We start from the raw sequence: 17834 nt of genomic DNA on the forward strand, positions 1-17834 counted from the left end.
GAAGGCAAAGAGTCCAATGCATGCATTGACTCTTAAGTTTTCAAGAAGAGTAGGTGTTAATATTCACCATCTATTTAAACTCATTCTTCTTTCATTTCAAAAAGAACAAAAAAAGAAAAAAAGAAAAAATAAGAGATGAGGAAAAATTAGAAGATGAAAAACCATAAGAATAGAGAGTAGAAAGTCTTCTTCTAAAAAAGAAAAAAAAATATTTCATCATTGGGTGAGTTCGTGGTTCAACTAATTTGCTTTCACTATTTGCTTGTCATCACCTTTAGGTATTTCTTTTTACATTTCACAATGTAATCTTAAATTAATGTTTCATGTTCTTTTTATATTTTGATTAAGTTGTTTATATTAAGTTTGTTTTGATTTAGTTAAGTCTATTGTGAATTTTATATGATTATGTTTTATTATTATGTACACATATGTTTATTACTAATGTGGTGTTTAGTTTAATTTTACTTTATCGTAGGATTGATAAGTAAGCTCATGTTTTGCTAAAGAAAAAAAATAACAATCTCAAAGTCTTCGTTTTTTTATTTTTAATCTCTGGTCATTTTAAGAAAAGAAAAAAAGAGGTTGTTTTTGCAAAAATAAAATACAAAATTGGTCATTTTTGCAAAAAAATATAAATCTGGTAATTTTTTAAATCCTTTTTTTAAAAAAAAAAATAAATAGAAAAAAAAAATTCTCTCTTAAAATAAATATATGAAATGAGTTATTGAAACAAAAATGCAAAATCGGCTACTTTTGGTTAGTAATTTAACTATTAAATAAAAATGACTATAATTGTAATTTTCTTTCAAAAGAGAACAATGTGCCCATTTTGTGCAAAACTGAAAATTTCACTAAAATGGTCATTTCTGAAATTGTATCAATATGAAAAAAATATATACTTTTTTTTCTTTTGTTGTTATTGTCAAATAGTGATACTTAAAATATATATATATATATATATATATATATATATATATTTGTTTTAAAAAAAATGTTAATTAGCAATTTGCAAAAAACAAAAAAAAAGATCATTTTCATGTCTATATGTTGCAACAAGTTCATTTATTCATTAACTAGTGAAACTATCCGCGCTTCGTGCGGCTATATGAAATATTTATAAGATAATAGTATGAAATATTTAGGTTAGTATCGAATATATAGATAATATTTATATTTCTCTTCATCTGCGATATCATAGGTTTTTTCATTTTTTTTAAACATATACAATATAATTTATTTTGTATATGTATATAGTAGAGCAAAATATTCACCGTGGTAAAGTAAATAGAATAAGAGATAATATGTTGAAATAACAATATATTGTATTACGTTGAAAATATTTTGTATGTTTTAATTTTTTCTATCTTTTGTAGGAGTACTAATTTTCTATTCAAACTCTAATTTCGTCAAAACAAAATTGTTTTTTTTATTATGTCCTTATTATTATATTTGCTTATTATAATTTTTAAACATTAAATAAATATTTTATAAGATTTATAAAAAATGAAACATACAAAAGTTATGAATAATATTTAATATTAAAAGTTACAAGTAAGATGAAGAGACATGAGTTATAAATAATTCAAATGTATAACTTTATTAGACATTAAATGTATTACTAATTATGCATTGATTTTATTTGTAAAATAAATAAATAAAAATAAGGGGTGAAAATACAAAAAATGAACAGAGAAAATATAATAATTGGTGACTACATAAAAATTATAAATACATTTCAAAGCAAAAAGAACGGCGACGAAAACAGATTGTTACATACGCAAAAAATGGCATCATGAAAATAATATTTTATTTTTCAATTACTTTTTTATAATTATAATAAAAATGAAACTCCTAATCGTCATAATTTTTTTTGTTATTGTTAAAATGAGATAATTATATTAATTTTGCTTCATAACAAAGAAAAAGTAGAATAATAAAGGATCAAATAATTAGCATTGACAATATCATACATTTAGCTAAATTATTTATACAAATCAAAATTTAAAAAATTCTTGTAAAGTAACTAAGTTGCTAATACAATTCAAAGTGAAAAAATAATCTCTAATTATGCTTCATTTTTTTTTCCTTCTACCATCTTCCTTTGCAAATAGATCCGCTATCATGTTTTGATCCATATGTCAAACTCTTCATTATTATGCAACCAACTGAATAAAAAAAAATCATATACCAATTAAAAATAATTATGTCAAAAGAAAGAACGAAATTTAAACTATATGTAATATCTTTGTATATTATCTTTTCAATAGTGCTAACAATACTAAATAATAATTATTTCTTGAAATTTAACAAATATTATAATCAAACTATATTATATCCAGAAAACTAACTATTAGAAAGAGCAATTGCAAACAGACAACACATTGTTAAGAATTTCATAGATTTTTTAAAATCATACTTGTTTGATGAATGATAATACATACAAACATAAAAAATATTAAGAAATCATGTCTAAGTACATAAAAATAAAAAGAAAGACTTGAGAATAAAATATATCTTACCTTCATATACTTTTTTTTGTTACATGTTAGTTAATTCACAAACAACTATGATGAAGAAGAGAAATTATAACTTTGTATGTGAATCTTCATGAAAATAAATATGACCGATATATTTATTAACTTCATGTACTTTTTTTTTGTTACATGTTAGTTTCATTCACAAACCAACTATGAATTTATATAGACAAAAATAGAGGAAATAAAAAATAAAAATTTGCAATGAAATATTTCTTACCTTCATGTACTTCTTTTTTGTTACAAACCAAACCAATATGATGAAAAGAGAAAGGATAATTGTGAATGTGAATCTTCATGAAACTAAGATGAATTTATAGGAAAAATAAAGGAATACCATAAGACATCATTAACTTACAAATTTAAGTTTGAAGGTTATGGACATAAAAATTATGAGAGTTATGAATATTATTAAAAGTAAAAATGAAAGAGGGGCAAGTCATGGATAATAACTCTTTGTGAATAAATTAAAAAATAAAGATAAAAATACTTAAAATGTAAAAACATTTCATGAATAGTTGTGAGATAAACAAATAGAGAAAAGAATATGGAGAGTTTTTTGTTGCAAATGTTCCTACATTAATAAAATATTTATTTGTAATAAATTAAGTAATATATTTTTACAAGACAATAATTAATTTGAATTAAATAAAAGTCAAAAATAAATAAATTATGTTTCTCCTTTTATTATAAGTGAGACAATAATTAAAAAAAAGAATATGAAGAGTTTTTGTTATAAATGTTCCTCCATTAATAAAATATTTATTTGTAATAAATTTAAGTAATTTATTTTTATAATATAATAATTAATTTAAAAAAAAACAAACAAAAAAAGAAGAAAAAAATTAAATGCAAATGGAGGCCATAGAGAGGTGCCACATCACCTTGGTTATGGTCCTCCTTTATATCTATACTAGTAAAGAAAGCCCGGGCGCTGCCCGGGCCCAACATTAATAAAGTTATATTGTTACTCTCTCCGTCCCATATTAGATGAGAATCTTACTAAAAAAAAAAAAATCATATTATTTGAGCACTTATTAAATTAGGATTGAATTAATTAATTCTTTTCCATTTTACCCTACAATTAATATGACCATTCCTATATTGTATGTGTATTTTTTGTAACTCATTTCAATGTGCATTGATATAAACAAAGGGTAAAATGGTGAAGTCTTCCAATGTATTAATGATTTCTTAATCACCGTGTAAAGTTGGAAGTGCCCATCTAATATGGGACGGAGAGAGTATAGTTTATGTATTGTTATAAAATTAGTAAAGATTGTTATAATATATTTTGCTCATAAGTGAGCTAATATAAAAACTTATTTGTCATTTGGCTTTATAATTTCAATTTCAAATAGCAAATAAATGTACCGATAAGATTGAGGGTAGAAATGAAACATATCTTTCTAAATTTAAGTAAAAATAAACAGAGTAGAAGTAACATTAGGGTTATCGATAGGACGATTCATTCGGTTATTTTTAAAAAAATTATATCATTCAATTTTTCGGCTATTTTATAATGTATAACCAAAATTAAAATTTTAAAATCATCCCAATCTTAATTTATGTGACACAAGCAGTACAAAATTTAGTCTTTTTTTTGTTGTCTTGTAGATATTTTAAGTTATTATTTATTGTAAATTATAGTACTTTTTATTAAAGTTTTTAATAACATATGTTACTTTTTATGTTTGAGAGTTAAACCAAATTTTTTTTATATGTCTTTTAATTTTATATGTGTTTTGTCCTTTTCCATTTTCAAAAACTAATACTCTGTCCATTTCATTTTATATGTCATTTCTTTTTATAAATATATTGGTTATTCCCTCTTCTTATGTCATATATTATGAAATTTGAGAAGTTATTGAAATTTTTATATGATTCTAAAAATATTTTAAATTGTTAGCTATTGTGATTTGTAGTACCTTTTTTTTACAGAATTTTGAAAATAACATTTATTACTCTCTTTGTTCTAATTTATGTGGCACATGCAAAATTTCAAATATTAACCATTTTTTATATGTCTCTTTACTATATTAAGTTGTTAATTATTGTATTTTATAGTACATTTTGAACTTAATTTTTAAAGAATATATGTTATTTTCCATGTCCCAATTTATGTGGCATTAATTGATAGATTTGTTGGAGTCGAGAGAATTTTTTTGTTAATTATTGTAATTTATAGTTTCTTTTTCGTCAATTTGAAACAATATATGTTCTTAATTGATAGATTTTTTGGAGCCGACAATTTTTTTTGTTAATTATTGTAATTTATAGTTTATTTTTCGTCAATTTCAAACAATATATGTTTATCATATAATCCATTTTATGTGGTAGCAATAGAATTTAGAGAGTCAATTAAATTTTTTATATAACTTTTAAATATTTAAGCTATTAATTATTGTAATATGATATGTAGTACTTTTTATGTAGTTTTTACTATTTTTAAGCATACTAAGTATAGTATTACTTATATTATTTTTAAATATATTTAAATCTACTACTTATATATATTTTTTTTAGTAGATAAGTGTGAATGTGAGGGTATTTTTAAATACCCAAAATACCCTCACTTTCACACTTATCTAGTACTTATATTATACATTATATATATTATATAGTAATTTTATATATATATTATATAGTAATATTTTTTTAGTAGATAAGTGTGAATGTGAGGGTATTTTTAAATACCCAAAATACCCCCACATTCACACTTATGTTCAACCCTCTCCTTTTTGTTGGTGCCACGTGTCGAAAGAGGAGTGAATTTATTCACTCTTCTTATATAGTAATGTAATAAGCCACAATGCAAATATATATAAAGTATTTAGTTACATTGTAACTATCTTGTTAGCTTTCAACCAAAAGCTAACAAGATTTTTAGTTACATATTTATTATTTAGTTAAATAATAAATATGTCATTGTATGAGCTATTTATTACTCATTCCTTTTGAATTTGTTAATCTGATTTTGATATGACACATAGTTTACGAAAGTAAATTAGATTTTGAGAAAAAACATTATTTACGAAAGTAAATTAGATTTTGAGAAAAAACATTAAGTGATACTTGAAGTTGTCCCGATTTTCAAAAAGACACCTTAACTTTGCGTGCGTCCTATTACCCCACAAAACATTCAAATTCACAATAAATACACATTTTTTACACAATATTTCCACTTTGGACAAAAATATCCTTCGAATGTGCAATTTCTTAAAAATAAAAAGTCAGACCCATTATTGATGTATTGAAGGATGCTTTGGTCATTTCCTAGATGAATTCATTTTGTTTGTTTCTTTTAAATTTATTTTACTATACTAAATAATTCTATAAAATATTATGAATCGCGATAATTAATTACTTAAATATTTAAAAGATATAAAAATATATAAAAGATCTAATTGACTCTTCAAATTTTACCGGTGACACATAAATTGGGACAAATGAAATAATATATATTATTTGAAAATTTCTTAGAAAGTACTATAAATTACAGTAATTAACAGCTAGAAATATTTCAAAGACAAAAAAGATTGATTGAATCTCAAAAAATTTTTTAGTACTACATAAATTGAGAAAGAAGAAATGACCTCTATTATTTGAAAATGGCGTAAAAATATTACAAATCATACAATAAGAATTAACAATTTAAAATTTTAAAAGACTTTAATGTTTTATACTTATTCTATTTCCACTTTGGATAAAAATATCCTCCCAATATGCATATTTTTTTAAACAAAAAGTGGGACCCATTATTGATGTATTCAAGGATGCTTTGGTAATTTTCCTATGATGAATTCGTTTTGTTTGTTGTTTAATTTTTTTAAAATAATTGTATAAAATATTATAAATCACAATAATTATTTACTTAAGTATTCAAAAGATATAAAAATATGTAAAAGATCTGATTAACTCTTCAAATTTTATCAGTGACACATAAATTGGACAAATAAAATAATATATATTATTTGAAAATAACTTAGAAAGTACAATAATTTACAGTAATTAACAATAGAATATTTTAAAGACAAAAAAATTGATTGAATCTCAAAATTTTATTAGTACCACATAAATTGAGAAAGAAGAAATAACCTTTATTATTTCAAAATTGCGTAAAAGATATTACAAATCATACAACAATAATTAGCAATTTAGAATGTTAAAAGACATAATTATTTTTTTTACCATAGTTAACAATAATTAAAAATTTAAACTATTTTAAATTAATATTAAAGTTTGATTAACTCTTTAATTTTGTCTTTGTCACATAAATTGAAACAAAAAATGATACATATTGGGCCCGTGCTAGCACGGGCTCCGATGTCTAGTATATATATATATATATATATATATATATATATATATATATATATATATATTTTTTTTTTTTTTATTTTTTTTTTTTTGTTTTCATTATTAAATAAAATTTGAGTCATTAACTATCAGTCTTTTTTAAAAAAAATAAATAAATTAAATACCACCATGTGTTCAGTTACGATCCTTGGTGTGTATTTTTTCTAAAAAAGAGGTCTTATGTGTGGTTACACTCCTAGGCCAATCACTTTTTTTTTTAAAAAAAAAGAGTAACTAACATGAATTTACATTTTTATCCAAAAAATTATTTTTAGCCAAACATGAGTTAATAAAGCAACCGTGCTAGAACCACGAGACTCGGGGGGTGCCTCACATCTTCCCCGGTCAATAGAATTCCTTACTCTATCTTAGTTTCGTAGACTAAAAAATAAAGAGTTATTTCCTTTTAAATTAGGAATTACCAGGTGACTTGGAACACCTAAAAAACTCAATTTCAAGTGGCGACTCTAAAAAAATATATTTTTCTTTTATTTTATTTCTTTTAAAAACCCGTCACATCCTTAACAATTGTAAAAAAATGAAGTGGTGTGACAATCATCATCATCATCAAAAGTATTAATATCATCATTAACATTATCATGTTCTACTTCTTCTAATTCTTCATCAAATTATCAAACCTTGCTTGTAAAAATTCATGATAATGATCAAATTCAATATTACTATCAATATTAAAAACAGTTTTATCGACATGCGTAAAATCTTTCGTATTTATTCTTAGTTGTGCTTCTTGTCTAGTTTTAGATTTAGAAGAACTACCGATTTTTTTATTTTTCTCGGAATTTTTGATAAATACATTAGTGACCGCACCAATAAAAGTTCTTTTACCTTTGCCAATATTTTTTTTACCGGAATCCATATTAAAATATGAAAAGTTAGTAAATTATATAAAATACGGAAATGAAATGCAAACAAATAAATAACTAAATAAGTAAAGACTACAAAGATGAAAGTTGGAACGAATATACCAAACGTCTACTTAAAAGTAGACGTGTATGACCGAAAGCCAAAAATTGATAGATGAAAGTTGAATCTTGAAGACCCTTCGGGGTGGCCCAGTGGTTTGGGCTTGGGACTTCCATGTTGGAGGTCTCAAGTTCAAAACCCCTTGCCAGCGAAAGCAAGGGGTTTGCCTTCTGGATCGAGATCGTCGCACCGGGCTTGCCTAGTGCAGGTTACCTCTCCTATGTGATTTGCGAGCTATTGCATAGGAGCGGGGGTTTTACCCTGTGCGCACCCAAAGGATAACGGTTGCGGGTTTCCCTTGTCATCAAAAAAAAAAGTTGAATCTTGAAATTTGAAGGTTGCTCCAAAGACTAAACTAGTAATCCACCAAATCTTTCAAACTAATATAATTTGTAATTTAATAGAGAATAGAAACTTGAGAGTTGAGAGAATAGAAGATGAAGAATATTTGTGAGTAAAAATAGACTTGAGAGTTGAGGCATAGATTCCCCCTTATACTTGTTCCAAAAAGTCAGTTACACGCTTAAACTATTATGACAACCTATTACAAACTGAGGGTTTTTTTAGGGGGGGGGGGGTGGGGGGGAGGAGGTTAAAGGCTGAAATAGCCGTTGGGTGGGGTCTAATACCCGTTACCCAATGGCTATATTTGCTTTACTTTAAAAAAATTTACAGTCGGACCGGAATCGGAACCAACACTAACCGGACCAAAACTAAACGGTAATACTCGGTTTCCGTCCCGTTACCCCTCCCCGTTCCCCTAAGAACCAGAGCCTGCCGGAACGGTACCAAATCGGTAGCGGATCGGGACGGAACGATACCAAACCAGTAACGGATCTGGACGGAACGTTACCGGCACCTCCCAATTTCGCTGCCAGACTTACAAGTAGGTGAGTTGGGTCGTACATGGGTGAATTGAAAACAAGTCAACATAAAATGAGTAATAATTTGACCCATCAATATTTTGTATGAGTAAAGTAGGATGGATGATAAAATGAATTGGATAAAAGACGGATTGATCCATATTTAATTATATTTCTATAAAAGCATGGTACTTTACATTAATATTTAAAACTCGATATTCAAATAAAAATTCCAGTAATCTAATGATCATTTTTTTAAAAGTACAGTATATACTACTAAGCTACATTATATTCGAAGTCAAAGTACATTAATTAAGACAAAAAAAAGATTCACAAGAAGAAAAAACTTTCAAACTACAAGTAATATAATTAAACAGGACCATGGGCTTAGGGATGGTAATTAGGAAAGGGTAGGGTGAGACAATGAAATAGTAGCTTACAACCTTTAAGCTAATTTGGAGGAAATAAAACTATTTTATTTGTCTTAATTGTGGAACGTACTTCACTTATAAAATATTAATGTCTTTCTTCAACATTTATGATATTTTGGAACACAAATAACAGTAATTAAAATCATTTCTTATGCAAATTCAAAATTTACAGCTGAAAAATCATTGAATCATAGTATTATTTAATTAGGAACATAACCCCTACAAATACAACTTAAACATATAATATTTGAACTCAAACTGAAAAAAGTACTTCCTAAATTTTTGTTCATCGTCAAAAATGGTATTCGTTTATTTTCTTTTTATATGACATTATGTCTTTGTTAATCACTACAAAACAGAGTTGAGTTTGATGTTTTTACAAAAAAAAATCTGTAAAATTCGAAACACACAAATTTTCAACATGTGAAGGTGCAGCGAACTAAACAAAACAAGCTTCAAATTTACTTATATAGTTAGTCAATTATGAAGTAGGAATGAAAAATCAATTAACCCCTTTAAGACGGTAAAAACAATTGTTGAAAAGATTGAAATTTCATCTTACTATTTAATAATTTCATATCAGATTTTAAGTCAGATACATACAAATCACACTAAATATACACTACATATATGTATCTTGTGTGCTTTGCATGTATCTGAAACACTAGATACGTGTGCGAGATATCAGATTGGCGAGCGAGATGAAATGGAGGCGATCAAGTGAGATTTGTCTATGTATCCAGATATGTGCAAATCCACTTGAATACAGTGTATCTAGAACAAATTTCACCGAATTTTGATCTCATATTTCCCGAGATATCTGGATGTATTTGGATAGAGGAAATGATCAAAATGGTCCTTCATGTATAGGGGTTGGATTATGCTGATCCTTAATATATATCACTTGAAAGAAATAGTCCTTAATGTATGTAAAATGGGTATCATTTTGATCCTAACCCTAAATTTAACTTTTCTCTGTCAAAAACTAACGTCAATTTGTCTAAGCTCATCCCTGTCTTCTCCTTGATTGTTGCCTCCCTTTCTACTTCTCTCTTAACTGCCACCTTAAATAGATTCTTTTTTTAAAAAAACTTATCTTTTCATTTTTGAACTATGTTTTGTGTAGTGTTCATTGATCCTTAAAATATATGAAATTTTATTTTTTTCACCTATTTGTAAAAGTTCATATCTATCGAAAATTATTTGAAATTTGACTCCTTGTAGATGTCTAACAACCAACAATTTCCACAATGAGCATGAATAAAGATTAAGTCTTCTACAAGCCCCTCCAATCACAATGAATATTGGATTTTTCTGAAGGAAGATGAAGAGTTGACAAGTGAAAAAAATAGCAAAAATTCTCCATTATTTGTTACTGTTAATTTGTAATCTCTTTTAAATGAATTAGATGATTTTTGGATTGGATGAACTAATTGGTTAATTCAATGAAACATGAATTTAATAGGTGAGCTTTTTTTTTGCCCCTTTCAATGAGTCCAAATGAATTTTCAGTTTCAGTTGACCCAGAAGCTAGAAATTACTTTACTTAAAAGAAGGAGAAAAAATGTTTCTTTTAGGCTGCAAAAGTTATGGATGAGTTGGAATAAGCATCAATATATGAGGTGGACTAGAATTCTCAATATGAAAGAACATCTACGGAAGAACCAGAGAAGGGGCGGGCAGGAGAAGAGAGAGATGAGTTTGGGAGGGAGACGTCAATTTTTTAACAGAGAAAAGCTAAAGTTAGGGCTTAGGATCAAAATGATACCCATTTTACATACATTAAGGACTATTTCTATCAAGTGATATATGTTAAGGATCAACATAATTCAACCCTTATACATGAAGGACCATTTTGATCATTTTCTCTATTTGAATACACCAAATAAGATGAGATTTATCATATTACAAACTAACGTGTATATAAGTAATTAGTTCCTAAATTACTGAAATTTCGATAAATTACCCTTAAACAATACACAAAAGAGAAGAAAGAAAGGAAAGTAAGAACCAAAAAGCCAACTTTCCAAACCTAAGACGCTTACGGTATGTTCAATGTGTATTACTATTTGTTATTTCACCCTGTTTTTATCTTGTTATTTAGTTATCGTATTTTTATTTCTCAACCCATTTTGAAAACTTATATTTTGAAGTGAGAGTGTTTTGCGAAAACAACATCTCTACTCCACAATAAAAACTCTCTTTTATATTGAAGCACTATCTCACAACTCGCTATTTAACTATACAACTTAACAACTGTTTTACACCAACATAGCAATATTATTATTTTTCAATTATATAGCAATATATTATTTTTTTCAAAAGTAGAATTTAAATTTAAAATAAAAATTCCAAATCAGCCATGCTTATCCCGATTCCCATAAATTTCTCAATAATTTATCTTCCCTAATTTATTCAAATATGCTATATATTATCTCCCATAAATAGAGGTTTCCTACCAAAACAAAATTCCCTTTCTCTGAGTTATCTTATTCATATTTTTGAATTCATAGTTGTTATAAATGGTTGTATATAATAGATATCATGAACACTTTTGGATTACGTGTTGTCACATATTCAGAAATATTGATAAAAAATGAACTTATTGGATGATATTCTGTTGTTGTTTTGATATGGTAAATAAGCCAAATTCTTGGTAAAATTATGGTAAATAGGCACAATTTTTTTATAAAAATAAAGGATCATAATAATGGTGTATATAGTAAAACAAATGTTTGGAGTATACACCAAACCTAAAACAACAAATTGAAAAGTATTAGGGGTGTGTTTGGTATGAAGGAAAATGTTTTCCTAGAAAATGTTTTCTTGAAAAATAAGTTGATTTTTGACTTATTTTCTCATGTTTGGTTGGTGAGTAGAAAATATTTTCCGAAAAAGATTTTTAGTGTTTGATTTATGAATGAAAAATGTTTTTGAAAATTTCTTTTATTTTTACTAGAGTAGAAAAATATTGTTGAAATTGAAAATATTTTTTAAAAACAAACTTTTTTTTTTTTTTTGGGGGTGGGGGCTGGTAGGGGGTGCGGGGAGTTGAGGGTAGGGGTGAAAAATTGAAATTTTGAAGTTAAAAATAATTTTTAAAAACAAACTTAAAATTTTTTTTTGGGTGGTGGGGGGGCTGGTAGGGAGTGGGTGGGGGGGGGGGGGCTGGTAGGGCGTGGGTGGAGGGTCGAGGGTAGGGGTGAAAAATTAAAATTTTAAAGTTAAAAAATATTTTTAAAAAACAAACTTAAATTATTTTTTTGGGGGGTGGGGGGGCTGTAGGGGTTGGATGGGTGGGGGTTCGAGGGTAGGGGTGAAAAAATGAAATTTTGAAGTCAAAAATATTTTTTAAAAACAAACTTAATTTTTTTTTTTGGGGGGTGGGGTGGGGGCTGGGTGGGGAGGTGGGGGGGTCGAGGGTAGGGGTGGAAAAACTGAAATTTTGAAGTCGAAAATATTTTTTAAAAACAAACTTAAATTTTTTTTTGGGGGGTGGGGGAGGGGGGCTGGTAGGGTGGGTGGGGGGGTCGAGGGTAAGGGTGAAAAAAATGAAATTTTGAAGTCGAAAATATTTTTTAAAAACAAACTTAAAATTTTTTTTGGGGGTGGGTGGGTGGGTGGGTGGGTGGGGGGTGGGGGGTGAGGGTAGGAGGTGGGGGGTGTAAAAAAATAAAAAAATGAAATTAGAAATATCTTTTAAAAACAACTTTTAATATTTTTTTGGGAGGGGTGGTGGTAGGGGGTGAGGGTGGGGTAAAAATATTGAATTTAAAAACAAACTTTAAATTTTTTATTTTTTTGGGGGGTCAGGTTTGAGGGTAGGGACCAAATAAATTGATTTTTTCAACATTTTTTTTTTTAATTGGAAGTTGAAAGAGAGTTTTGGAAAATGTTTTCCTTAAGTTTTGAAGAGAAGTCATTTTCCTTAAATTTGAGGAAAATGAGTTGATTTGGAAAATATTTTCCAAAACATTTAACCCAACCAAACATGAGAAAATTGGAAAACATTTTCCGGAAAATGTTTTCCTTCATACCAAACACACCCTAGATGTTAGTATATTAGTTTGGACGCTACAATAATTAACACTCAATTACTGTAAAATTGGTTCACTTTGGTTACAACTGGTACAAAACTTGGTATAAATGATGGTATATATATCAACCAAATGTCATAATGATGATGGTATATTATCTTACATATGAACATACGTATATTAAAATGACTGCAGTAATAAATTATTTAGTGTAATTGGTGGTGTAAAAAACTACAAGTTTGATGATCTATGGTATATAATTAGAACCTCATAAATAAAAATATTGTACATATTATAGTGTATTTTAAGTATGTGAATTGGTGTAAATAATAATATGAAAAATAGTTCCTACATTTATTGAAGTAACCTGATAAAATCATAAATTTTAAAAATTGATTTAAGGGTATGTAATCTTTGACCTTTTTTTTTTTTAAGTTTATTAAATGGGTAAAATACTTTGGTATTTCTTTGACTGTTTTTTTAAGATCATTAAATGGTTAAAATTTTGGTAAAATACTTTGATATTTCAATAAATGGCTTATGACTACAATCTTGGTTAACACTGAAACCATAAAAAAAAGGTTGTTAAAAAAATAAAATCAGTTTACATATGAAAGAAAAAACACAAAACGGGGTAAACACATTAGTATGTATACCAACCTGCAACTTTGAAAGAAATTCAATCAATCATATACAAGCATTTAGTATAATTTTTCAATAATTGTAAAACCCTATTTATACCTAAATTTATACCAAACTCATACATGTACAAACCAAACTCACACTATAAATTTATCACAAAATTTAACCAAAAAAGCAACCAAATAAATGCATAATCACATAATAAAGACAATATCCAACAACGAACTCAAAACCATAAACGCAACTAAAGTACAATCCAAAATAACAAAAGAGATTCAAAACCATAAAACATTCATGAAATTCTGTCTTAAGAAATAACACTTTTTACTCCTTGACCCTCCGATTTGACCGACCACATTGCTTAGAAGCTTCATCTTCACTAACAGATTCAGTATCAATTTTCATCTTTCCATATTCCCACAGTAATGCTCCAAATCTCAACCGAAGATTTTCAGCATTTACACCCGACATAGATATGTTCATATCTCCACGGCACACATATTCAGCAAAAACACATGTATACAGACCACAATCCCTACAAATATTACCCAATCAGCATAATTAGTACAATACATAGTATAATCAACCACAAAAAAGACACATTATACTTTTACGTGGAGTCTTTTCCATCGAAAATTGATAAATTTTTTGGTTAGTTGGATTGTGAATCGTTTATGTGAAGAAGATTAAGGTTAAGAAAAATGAAGAAGAATATGGAAGAGAAACCCTTTTGACTTCCCAAAATATTTTCAAGATTTCTTGAAACTATAACTCCACATTGATAAGTACACCTCTTTCTTGGTAAAAAAACAATTTTATCAAAAAAGGAATAAACTAATTATGATCCCCAAAAGGTCTACTAAGCCTAAAAAAGGGGGGAAAATAAAAGTAATGAATCGTGTATATTTGAAACTGTTTAGGAGAGAGAATATTTGGTAAATATTAATATCCTAATTATACTCCATATAAAAGGCACGAAATACTAATAGTATGAGAGAGAAAAATCTGTAAAACAAAATTAAAATAAATACAAAAATTAAATGTTTTGCTATGTATGTAATTTAAAAACTTAGTTTGTAATTAAATATAAGTATATTGATATTTTGTTAATAAAAGTCTTAAGTAGTATATTTTTGTAATTTTCCAAAAATAATTTAAAATGATAAAGTCGCTATTGAAGATATGAGAAACTTGATTTAACAGTTCAATGGATTCGAAAACTATATATTTTATTGAAAGAAACATTTAATTTCATGAGTTTTAGGGATAAAAGTAATAATGTTCAAATGTTACGTTGATGCTTTGAGGATTCGATAGTTTGGAAGCAAATTTGTATTATTCCACAAAATTACTGTTTGTAATGAAATTTTACTTGTTTAAATAACAATCAAAGTGAAGCAAGGTCACAAACGATGAATATTCTCATAAAGATAACTAGACCGAGGTTATACTCATTACAAAATTTAAATCAACACCTTACAACACAAACTAACGAAAATCATACACCACATGGGTTTGTATTCTCTAAAGAACCCCTCTCATTCAAGAGAATTCATGGCAACTCTTTCCTAGTTGATTTTCAACCATAACATGTTTGCAACCGATTTCCTACATTAAAATATTAATTAAAAACATTAAGTTTGATAATAAAAAAAATATTACTTGCATAAGAACGAGTAATAGTGTAAATGATATGCTGAAATACGCCAAATGATGCTTATTGCTACTTGACTTTTATTTACAATCCTCAATTTATTTTCCAGTCCTATGTATTTTGGATTTGAATCTTGTTAAAAAGAAACTGTAAAATATATTGTGCTATAAAGAAAAATCATTGGTTTTTAAAAGACGAGGCAGCAAAAAATATTAATTGAAATGTAGATTTTACTAAGCATAGGAGGATTTTAAATAGCCAATTTGAGCACATAATAGACAAAAAATCTGTAATTCAAAATTCGAAAAAGCTAGAATTTTTCTACAACTAAAACAACCTAGTAAAGATTAAATTTCAAATTTATCCTAAATTTAGACAATTTATTATTATTAAAAATTAATACAGTAACTAAAGAAAAATTCAAAGAAACATTATACTTTTACGTGGTGTCTTTTCGAAAAATTATATCGAAAACCATCTATGAATTTATACCTGACGTTGAAATCGTTAGATATGTCAAAGAAATATTTTCATACACGAAATATAATAGTATTGGTTTTAAATAAATTGCTATTAATGATTTCATAAAATGCATGACATCATTTTAGTAAGGCCTTTAGAATATCATTTTTGTTTAAATATAGAGCTTTGCTTCTTAAGTCGGTCTTGTAAATTTTGTTTTTGGCTTGTATGACATTTAGCATGTTGATATATTGTGGTATGATAGATTTTAGTGGACTGACATGTATAAATTCATAGATGGTTTTTGATATAATTTTTTTTTTGTCAAAATTTAATATAAAACAAGAAAGGAGTTTACGCTTGCTTGGTACGCTTAGTCTGACTAAGTGAGTGCCAAACCAATCGAGGTTCTAAGTCGATTGTGACAATATTAGATCGACGATACTATATAAAAACCTTGAACATTTTGAGCCTTGATGAACTAATTGATGTCTAAGAGTTGGTAATAAATCATAAGAATGAGAGTGATCTTTGTTTGGAATTATTTTTTTCTCCTCAAAACAGATGGACCCCGTTATAATTTAGCATTTCCATGTACAAGACTTTGTGCATTGACTTGAGAATGACAAAATTTAAGTCTTTGTTTGAACACTTTTTTCTCCTTTTTTTAGAGTAAAAATACGTGTTTTATTTCACTACATAAATTATTTTATACATTTGTATCTAAAATTAAGAAGTTTATGGTGATAATTTTTTACCCTAAGGGCTCGTTTGGTGTGAGGGATTAGAAATAATAGTGATGGGATAAAAAAAAAATTATGTTGTTTGGTTGGCAAGTCCGGGATAACTTATCCCGGGATTAATAATTAGTACCGGGATAAGTTATCCCTCCCCATGGGTGGTATAGTAATCCCGGGATAACTTATCCCGAGATAGAATAGGTAAATGACAACTATGTCCCTTTAAATCCTTTTTATGTATCATTTTTTACATTTATGTATATTTACATTTTTTTAATACCATGTATAATAATATTTACTACTCCTTATTTTTATGATAATTATACATATTTTTCTATTAAAAAATTATACTATATAAATATAATTTTTATTTATGAATTTATTTGACTAATTCTTATGTTTATTTTATTTTGATATCTCATAAATTTTCTTCTCTTTAATAAACTTAAGAGGAAAGTTCTATTTTTAAGCTAAATAAGAAAAAAGTTATATTTTTAAATACACATGGTACTTATCATGGGAATACATGAACAAAAATATTTAAGTTAAAAAAAAATAAAAGTTTTATTTTAAAAAATGAATAACTAAAGCTCACAAAGAAAAAATTAAAAAGTTTAAATAAAGTGAAGGGTAATTTTGTAAACAAACAACTTGTTCTTAAAATTTATCAATATATATTATTTTGAATATAACAAACCAAACACTCAATAAGAAATAATCCCAGGACAACTTATCCATCATAACTAATCCCAACATAACTTATCCCAACATAACTTATCCCATCACAACTCATATTCAAACCAAACGACCCCTAATAGTTCTAGTCTAATCACCTCTTTCTTTTCGAAATTGCACTTAGCACCAAAGGTGTGGTGGAATAGGTGAGATCCCTCTATTCTTAACAACAGATCTTGAGTGAGATCTTATTAACTAATGTATTTGAGTTAAATTACATGTTATGTAGTTTGTGTTTTAATTAACATTATATATACTATCAATTAACATTAATACATCAGAATAAGAATTACGTTACGCTATGCTGTTAAATTTGGATTGAGAAATCGAAATTTGTTTTTGTTTTGTAATTATCTTGCTTTGTCTTAATGTGTAATCACGTCAAAATGGAAA

At 26.9% G+C, this 17834-nt stretch overlaps 1 protein-coding gene across 1 annotated transcript in view; it reads left to right on the plus strand.

The window, feature by feature from the left end:
- The window catches only part of LOC125838794 (psbP domain-containing protein 5, chloroplastic), a 222491-nt gene that overhangs the window by 157564 nt on the left and 47093 nt on the right, over nucleotides 1-17834 (plus strand). The gene's annotated exons all lie outside the window — the stretch shown is intronic.

This window comes from Solanum verrucosum, unplaced genomic scaffold (genome assembly GCF_900185275.1).
Source record: "Solanum verrucosum unplaced genomic scaffold, falcon-dt-bn FXZP01000182.1, whole genome shotgun sequence".
NCBI classification, from domain to species: domain Eukaryota; kingdom Viridiplantae; phylum Streptophyta; class Magnoliopsida; order Solanales; family Solanaceae; genus Solanum; species Solanum verrucosum.